Here is a 9,119-nt window from a genome sequence, read left to right as displayed (position 1 = left end):
CTTTTCCGTGTCTCGCTGCTGAATGGATGGGTGGGTGCATGGCTAATTCCCAATTAATGTTGTCTTGCTTTATCATATTATTGTGTGCAAACACGCATGAATGCGTCCGTAGGAACGGAAAAAGAACATCATGAGATTTGAGCTCTCAAGAAACCTTAAAGTTCTCAGATCTTCATGATGAAGATACATGAATAGGAAAGGGCAGGTGATGCAAATGTCAAAGCTTTATTAATCCTCTCATTTAAGACTCAACAACAATTAGCAGCCATGGGCTCCCCTCATAAGCTGCTGTCTAGCAAAAGATTGCAGTAATCAATGCTCACAAAGCAGGAGCATGCTGTAAGATGAGTTTCCAGGTAGCGGTTTTCTCAAGTCTTGTTATAATTAAGAAATGGCAGCTAACATGAACTATAGAGGTCAAGTTGAAGTCTAGATGACTAAAAAAACACTTTGCGAAATGCTTGTTTAATAGAAAGGCAATTGTAAATCCAAAAATCTTCAGGAATTTTGCAAAATACTACTTAAGAGTAGTGGTGCGCTGCCCTTCGTGTGGCCCCCAGAGAATCAGATGAGTTGTAATGTGAAAACGTGTACATTTCTGTTTTACTTCCTGTTAAAAAAAAATCAAAACTGTGCTGCTCCAGGAGCCTGTGAGTGAGGGTGGGGGTGGTTTTACCACGTGGCAGTAATACGCAGTTTCTCTTGATGACCCCCAAAGCTGGTCTTCATAACTTCATTGCTAATATTAAGGAATTATGTTACAGTAATGTATTAAATGCATGTTCAAATAGCAATTTTTACACAATTTTTGAAATGATACCTAATGATTTCTCCCTAGGTTATCATTACCATGAACCCCCCTGGTATATTGCTCCTAGAGGGCCGAGTTCAGAACCATTTGGTTGATTTCTTGTTGAGTTGCAGCTGCCTTGTGCTTGGACTAAGACCCTTTAGGATCAATGTGAAGTGATGGAGGGCTCAGTTCTTCTGGACTTGGATTGGCCATTTAGGTTAGACCACCATTAACCGTAAAACATCCTTCAAGAAGTGAACCATTGGGCACTAATGGCGTCGAGACGAGAGTGTTCTGTGAAACCCCGTTCTAGTGTACGGTAGATGGTGATCGCAATGGTGCTCCAAATGAAAGCAGATTAACAGTGCAACAAGAGTGTGGTGCTGGTGTGCCTTTTAAGAGCTGTAGGTTTTCACCTACAAGTTCAGTCAGACATGATCAGAACTTGATCAAACAAAGCACAGAAAGGTATGGCGGTGTGTGTGAGAGAGAGTGCTGATGCTGGTTGGTGTGTGAGAAAGTGAAGCGAGAGAATTCAAGGATCTATTTTTCATGAGGACAGAGCATGTTTCCCCTTAAAGGCGTTTGGAGGCAAAATGAAACACACTCAATAATTCAGACCCCAAAATATGTTTCGAATCACATTTTGGGTTTTGGGTTAATGAAAGGAGAGTCCTCAGCGGCGCGAGAGCGAGCAGTGTGTCTTTCCACCCTCAGCTGCAGAAAGAGCAGTCGATAGAGTCCGATACACTTGAGGAATCGATTACAATTGAAGCTTCAGCTACCAGAGCAGCCGGCATCTCGGCCCAAACAATAGTCCTTGCGTGGTCGCTCGCTCTTCCTTGTGTCTCTGAATTATGCCCGAGGATTCTGCTATTTTTGAGGCTTGAACTGAAGGGACAGCCTGCCTCTCTATCTAAAACTCTATGGTGGCGGGATGGTCAGCAAGATGAAAGGCTTGACTGATGGCAGGAAATTCCATCCAGTCATGCTTCGAGATACTTGCAAAGGATTTTATTAGGGTGTTAAATTTTATTGAAAGGGCTGACCATGGAATTGAGACGTGTTTCGTTTACCCAACTGCAGTAGGGCTGGGTCAGGTTCTGTCCTGAACCCTGAGCAGTCGAATTTCTCAGCGCCAGTAGAGCCTAGTTTTTCTTCTCAATTCCTGGTTGACTCTTCTTAAAGGCTGGTTTATGGTTAATATAAATGAAGGAGGAGTGGTCTAACCTCAATGGCCAATCTAAGTCCAGAAGAACTGAGCCCTCCATCATGTCACGTTGCTGATAATGCCCCAGTCCTGAAGGACCTTAGTCCAAGCACAAGTCAGCTTCAACACAGCAGTTTGAAGGCCTGTTAGATTCTAAATCGACCAACCGACTCTGAACTCTGAACAGCCCTGAGAAAGAGGTCTATTTGACTCTGTTTTTGACACCAGTTTCTATTTTCACTTCCTTTTACTCACCTTTCAGCGGACACTGCCTTTAGCCAGAACTTTTGACAGCCATGTTAACAGCTCTGAGGGAATAAAATGACAATTTGGACCTAGGTGACTGTCCTCAAGAGTTGAGGCCCAGAGTGTTAATTATGTTCTGTTCAGTCCTCCTCGCTTCTGTTCCAAGTCTCTTATTAGAGATGATCAAAGATAGCCATCAGGAAATGGCTCTTCCATTTGAAGTCCAGGCACGTTTACTTACATGGCGATTGTACAACAGGTGTTATGCAGGACGGCCACTTTTGACTCCAGAAATTTAGGTCCAAGCCCCCTAGTGATAATCAGTCGTGATTCTCCATAGAAACAGCATGGCAGTCTTGCTCATCAGGCGTGATTACTTGCATTGTGAAGGAACATCACCATATGTAAATAATCATTTCTCCATGAACAAAATGCAAGAAATATCCACTGTGTTGTTCTTCATACTTCTGATGGTGGTTAGTTTGTTTTTTTGGGGGTTTTTTTTCCCTCCTATGCTATTTAATGTGACCGTGTACAGTTTGGGACACAGCCAACAAGAATGCAAGTTATTCATTTGCTGAATTTTTCTGCACATATGTGTTTTTTTGCACTAGGCTGGTTAACAGCCCACTCCCACACACGACAAAAAATTAGCCCCGTGCCACAAGAAATTGCCTTTAGTCCAGTGGGAGTGCAGACCTCTAGCCAAATGTTCATTATATATAATATAATATAATATATGGCAGGGGTGATACCATAAGCAGAAAGGTGGTTCGCCCAGGGCGAGGTTTAGCCATTGCACTTGGGTTGTGCTGACCCCTGCGAATTTGCCACATGCAGGACTGCATAATTTTTGTGTCGTGGGGGACTGTGCTCACAATCTCACCTGAATTTTTATTTATTTTTTTATTTTATAGGGGGAGGGGGGCTGGGCGCCGCTGCGATTGCTGCCCACCACTCTGGCATGTGTGCTCTCTGTCACTGTGTGTGTTTGCTCACTAGTGTGTATATGTGTGTTCATTGCACGATCGGGTTAAATTCCATCTGTGGCCAACACAAATGGTGAATATGGGCGTCTTTGTTTTTGGGATGGTTCAAGAAGAATCAAGGCTCCTAAAAAGGGAAATCTATCCTCCTCTGAGGGAAACATGCTCAAAATCTTACTCATCTAGAAGTGGTACCAAAAAAAAAAAGTCAAATAATTGTACAAAAGATTTACCTACATGTAAACATCATTGCTGACATGCAAAAACCTTGTTTCTCCATTTTCAGTTTTTCCATTTTGGACAAAATCTGGAAGTTCTTTACATTGCCTCAGACAAATGCTCTAAAATGACTCCGAACAAAAGCTTTTAACATTGACTTCCACTGAAAGTTAAGAAGTTGCTATTTTGTAATTACGAGGTGTGTGACCGGCACTATAAAAAATGTAAAAAGTAAGTATTTCATTAAGTAACTTAACAAATGGTTTGTTTTGTGGCTGTGGTGACGTGGTGCAGTGACTAAGCAGTACCAGCCCTCGCACAAAAATCTGGTAGGACATTTTTATTAAAAACAACAAATTAAAGTGTGACAGCTCAACTAATTGGCAAGAGAAAAATCTCCTGGCCTTTGAAATTTATAACGAGTACTTGAGGTCTAAATGAAAATGTAAGGTTTAAATAATTAATCAATTATTTTTGATCAGCTTTTAATTTAATAATATCAATATAACTGCTAACAGTATCACAATCATGCCTTAAACAGATGAATGGTCTTTAACCATGAATAAAAACACCTGATTGATTTTTTTATGTTTGTTTTTGAAATATAACTGAATAAAAGTACAAGTATTCAGTTATTTAGTAATAAAGTAAATCTTCCAAAGTAAGTGTTTAATTCATTGATGAAGTAAAAGTGTTTTGCACCCTTGTAAGACTGGCTGGCCAGCATTGCTTGTATAAAAGTATCTGCTCAACGTTGCACTGGAGCCACGTGGTTGACATTGTTAAGCAGTGTAAAATAATCTGCACAAATTAGCAAAATGTAAATATTATATCATATAATTCTAGGTGGTTTAGAGAGCTATATGTTTTAATAAGAACAATAAGTGTATTTTGTTCGTTGTCTCTATTGGGACATTTTGCTTATGTTTATAATCCATCTGTGTGACTAAAAGTTTTCCTAGATTGGTTTTTGGTTTTAAACATTACTTGGAAGTCTTCAACCAGCGTATCTTTGATTAAATAGCCGATTTTATTTGCAGCTTATGCTACATTCTGTGTTTCCAAACAAGCATCTCGATGACCCACAAGATTTTTGTGATACAACCCTGTGGATTGATGAGTTAAAGGTAAAAGACATGGTTCCAATTACATCTGTTGTAAGCTAGCACCACATTCCACCATATAAAGTGTATTAAGTTAAGGTTAGGTTAAATTAAGGTTAGTCTTGGGCTTAAGTGTAGTAAGTTTAGGTTTATGTGTAGGTTAGGTTAAATTTAGGTTAGGTTAAGTTTAGGCTTAGGTTTAAGTGACTTAGTAAGTTAAGTTTAGGTAATACAGTTTCACTGGTTGCTACATGTCTGTCTTGCGTCAGTAATATGTAGACTTTTAGTCACAAATGTACGAGTCTGGAAGGAGAATGCACGTTTGGAGTTGTGAGCTAAAGCGCAGTTGGGTCATGTAACAGGACAGTGATCCGAATCACAAAAGCAAGTCCACCTTTGAAAAGCTCAAAAGAAACAAAATTAAGGTTGTGGAATTAAGTCCTTTTTTTTTTTTTCTTCACATGAGTGACAGGTTTTAATGAATCTAAGCAGTGTGTATTTACTCGTATTGTCTTTATCTTGTATTAAAATTGGAAATGTGACGCATTCAAAACATTGAAGGGACAAATACTTTTACACAGCACTTTACATTTACATATCTGCAAATTCAGCCAACAGCAGCTAGTAAAAACTGGTTGTTTGCGTAGAACAGTCTCAGTAATTCAGGGGGGTGTTCATCTGTTCTCCAAGTCACTCCTTTTTTCCCCTCACTCTCCTGCTCAGGGTTCACAGGGAATATACTGCTTCCTCTGTAAGCTGTGCTCTTCCCAGAATTTTGAAAGACGAGTGTCCTCACTTTGCCCATGTGAATGTGTCCTAATGCATTTGAGAGTTACTTTACCCCTCTCTCTCGCTCGCTCGCTCACTCTCTCTCTCTGGTGTTTGACTTACATTACTAAGAAGAATCCATTTTGTCTTTTTTTTTTTTTTTTTTTTTTTTTACCTCACAATCATAAATATTCCCAACTATGCATGTTCCATTCTCTCCTGTCTCTAAAATGTGTTTGTAGCGGTTTCTGATTTTTGAAAACCGGGTGCTCGATTCCATTTCCAAGAGTAAAAACAATCAGAAAAAATGCTGAGCACTCAATTCAGTGACTAGGATAATATGCAAATGTTACTTTTACTGGATAAAAAAATTTTTGTTTACTTTGTCAAACAAGTTGATGCTTTCAGGGCATTCCACCCACTAGCATCTAATGTTGGTCTTACTGTACATCTGTTTGGATTGCAGAGATTATACACATAGTACACAGATTCTAGACAACACTTGCAGTGAGACAAATATTTTGATAAAATACATGAAATCATTTTTGATATTTAAAGATTATAGAGCTTGACATGATAAACGCGTGTTACAGCTTATTCAGGATCAGTTTGGAAGTGGTTGCCATGGCTGAGCTGCCTTATGAATAGATGGGAGCTCAATAGATGTCAGGCTTAGGTGTTTAGTGCTGACAGAAGTTCAGCCTCGTACATCTTGTGAGGTATGTTGGATTTTTTTGCGAGTCATGGGTGTTTAACTGTGTTTGACCAGTATCTTTATGATAGGTTCACTACTGTGTGAATTCCTGTGTTTTTTGCATAGGTTGTCTGTCTCGCACACCATCTATAATTCACAGAAGGCGTGCCAGTGGAATAACCCGAGTCGTCATCGTTGTATAATCAGTTGAGAGGGTTTTGCCAAGCAAAGAGGCAAACATGAGCAGCTAAGAGGGTTAAGACAGCCATCATTTTGCCCTTGTCACCAACACAATTTTTTCACTTGGCTAGGGGAAAGGGGAGGGAAATGGAATGAGTTAGGCCAGAGCTCATTACACCTGTCATGAAAAAACACAGCGTTAAGGATTCAGCCTCCGTCATTCACGTCAGTCACTGACAGCGGGAAGGAACGGTTGCATAATTTCAGTCCATCAGTCCACTGCACCGATATTTCCACCTCTTCCTGATAGAATCTCATTCAGGGCAGAAGGGCAGAAAAGCAGGGCTGTTAACAAAGCCTCGCTGAGTTCGCTTACCACTTTTGTGAATAGCAGCTCCATTTTTCTGCTCTGCTGTCTGGTTTTATGACAGCATATACGCATTAGTTGGACCTAGACCCACATCACAGATTAGATTCCACCAGATTCTATACATACACTGTAAAACCTAACTGCACATTATTGAATTACGGAAGTTAACTTGGTTAACTTAAATAACCTACAGAAAGTTGGGATAATGAGGCTAATTATCTCAACTATTAAATTTTGAGTTAGTTTGACTGAAACGCATAGTTCATTTGTGTGCGATCAACTTTTTGGCAGATTTTGAGTTAAGGTGAATTTGACTGAGTGAACTGAGTTGTTTCAGCTGAATATGGTGACCTTAGTGCAACCTTGATGGGATTTCGCTGTCCAATGAAAAACATGTATCTCCAAAAATGGTGACCTTACAGCAGAAGGTAATAACGTCCTTAACTCTATGAATGTAATTGTAATGTAAAATCTGAGTTTATTCCAAGTCATTTGAAACATTTCTATTGGTCCATTCATCCAGCATTATTTACACAGTGTACAGAAGCAGCAACGGGGTTCGAACCATGGAGGAAATGCCCCTAAACACACGCTTACACCCATAAGCAATGGAATTGTACTGTTGTTATGAGTCAGTAAATGTCCGGCTGAAATACAGATAGCTCATTATGATTTACCTGGGTTTGTTATGATATCTAAGTGCAGCACACTCATTAGGCTACCCGTGCTATCCTAATTAACAGCAAACAGGCCTGTTTGGTTTACCCCTAACCAAGCTCAACACTCCAAGGTGTATTACTCTGTGGCTACAGGGACTTCTGTACACACTGCTGGGGCTATTCTCTGATAATAGAAGTTTATAATAACACTGGGGGCCCGTTTAAGGGGTTAATTGTGGACATACTTTAGTTTGATGTTGAGTTATTAATTATCCTGTAATATATCTTAATGGTAGTGATTGGAAAAAGCCTAACAGGCTGAAACACAGCTGGCTAACTAGCTACTGATTTTTGTGTTGTGGCATGTATTCCTAGCAAAGCAGCATGTGTGTGATGTTTTATGCATGTGGATTGCTTGATGCTGAACTGCTGGTCGTGAGCTTCCGTTATTCGTTAGCTAAATTAGCCTCAAAGCATCAGCACGCAAAAATCGTATCGGCACCTTTAACAAGCAGGCGTTTGATACGGATGACGTTTCTCCAGCTTTCTTCTCTGCGGAGGAAAGCAAGGGGACACAGCAGATGCACCCAGCTGTCCTCTCTTCTCCTGCTGACTTCTTAAAAAACCCTGCACACTCAACTCCCACGTGACTCCAAGAGTAGCACAGCGTGGAATCCCCCCTTCTATTGCTCTCTTTCTCTCTCTCCCTCCCTCGTTCTCTTTCTCATACACACACACAGACAGTTCTCCTACTCCCCAGGCTCTTCCAGTTCTGTGCCAGCATGTTCTCTTTATTTTTTACCCAGCATTCACCCCCCCTTCTATCATCCCCTTCGGGCCTACATGTCTTCTGCAGTAATCCGATGACCTCCATATGCCCAGGAGGGGTAATACTGTGTGTGTGTCCGTCCATGTGCAAGTTCAGCAAAGAAAGAAGATGGACTGGAGGAAGCTGTGTTTAGGTTTTCTGTAGTGGGACGACACGGATGGTGTGTGAGGTTTGTTTATTTATCTATCTATCCACTAATCTATGAATCGTGTGTGTGTGCCTGAAAAGCTGTTCGGGGAGAAGGAAGGAGCTGAAATAGGAGCCGTTTGGGATTTTCTGGGGCAAATGTATACAACAGCAGACAGTTGTATTTGCTGAAGGACTTGCTGCAGAATTAAGGCTGCTTTACTAGAGGGCATGAGGGTGGGAGCTTGAGGGTAGAGGATATGTCAGTAGCTGGACTGTAAGGGAGTGTTTGTCAATGTATTTGTCAAGTCTCTCCAATTAACGGTTCACAGACATTTAGGGGTCTGTCTCATGAAGCATGTTCAACATAGGGATAGTTCTTGAAGTTCCAGCGTCTTCATTTTTTACCTCCAGTTCTCAGCCACTAGCTAGGTCTCCCTATTAGTTCTACCAGCAGTGGGGAGGCCTACATTAACAACATACCATGTCCATCAGTTAACACACATGTTTGTTGTCATTAGTTTACATACACTTATTATGGACATGAATGTCAAAGCCATATTGGACCTTCAGGGATTTTCTTAAATCAACACAGGGTCAAAATGATGCATATTAGATTTGATTATTTTGGTGCCACTGAAAATTTGATGCTAAAAGTGCTTCCTAACTTCCTGTTGGTGGTCATGATGGACTATAGCTAGTAGCTTCTCTCTGCTCACATTAAAAGCATTTATTTGACAGCACTGGCTGGATTGACCAACACACAGTACAATGGGAGATAGCAAGGAGCTCAGTGCAGATCTGAAAACGATGATCACTGATTTCCACAGGTTCTAGTTTTAAACAACTGAAGATTTAAAGATAATCAGTTCGAACATTGTTGTTATTGTCACCTTCAGCTGAGAGGAAATTGGTTTAAATGGTTAGGAACAACCC

At 40.6% G+C, this 9,119-nt stretch overlaps 1 pseudogene; it reads left to right on the top strand.

The window, feature by feature from the left end:
* The first annotated feature begins 2,981 nt into the window (after nucleotides 1–2,981).
* LOC140550440 (U1 spliceosomal RNA) lies at nucleotides 2,982–3,136 on the top strand (annotated as a pseudogene).
* The last annotated feature ends 5,983 nt before the right edge of the window (nucleotides 3,137–9,119 follow it).

Source organism: Salminus brasiliensis, chromosome 2 (genome assembly GCF_030463535.1).
Source record: "Salminus brasiliensis chromosome 2, fSalBra1.hap2, whole genome shotgun sequence".
Taxonomy (NCBI): Eukaryota; Metazoa; Chordata; class Actinopteri; order Characiformes; family Bryconidae; genus Salminus; species Salminus brasiliensis.
The sequence above is the reverse complement of the archived record's forward strand: the minus strand, read 5'-3'. Positions and strand labels throughout refer to the sequence as shown.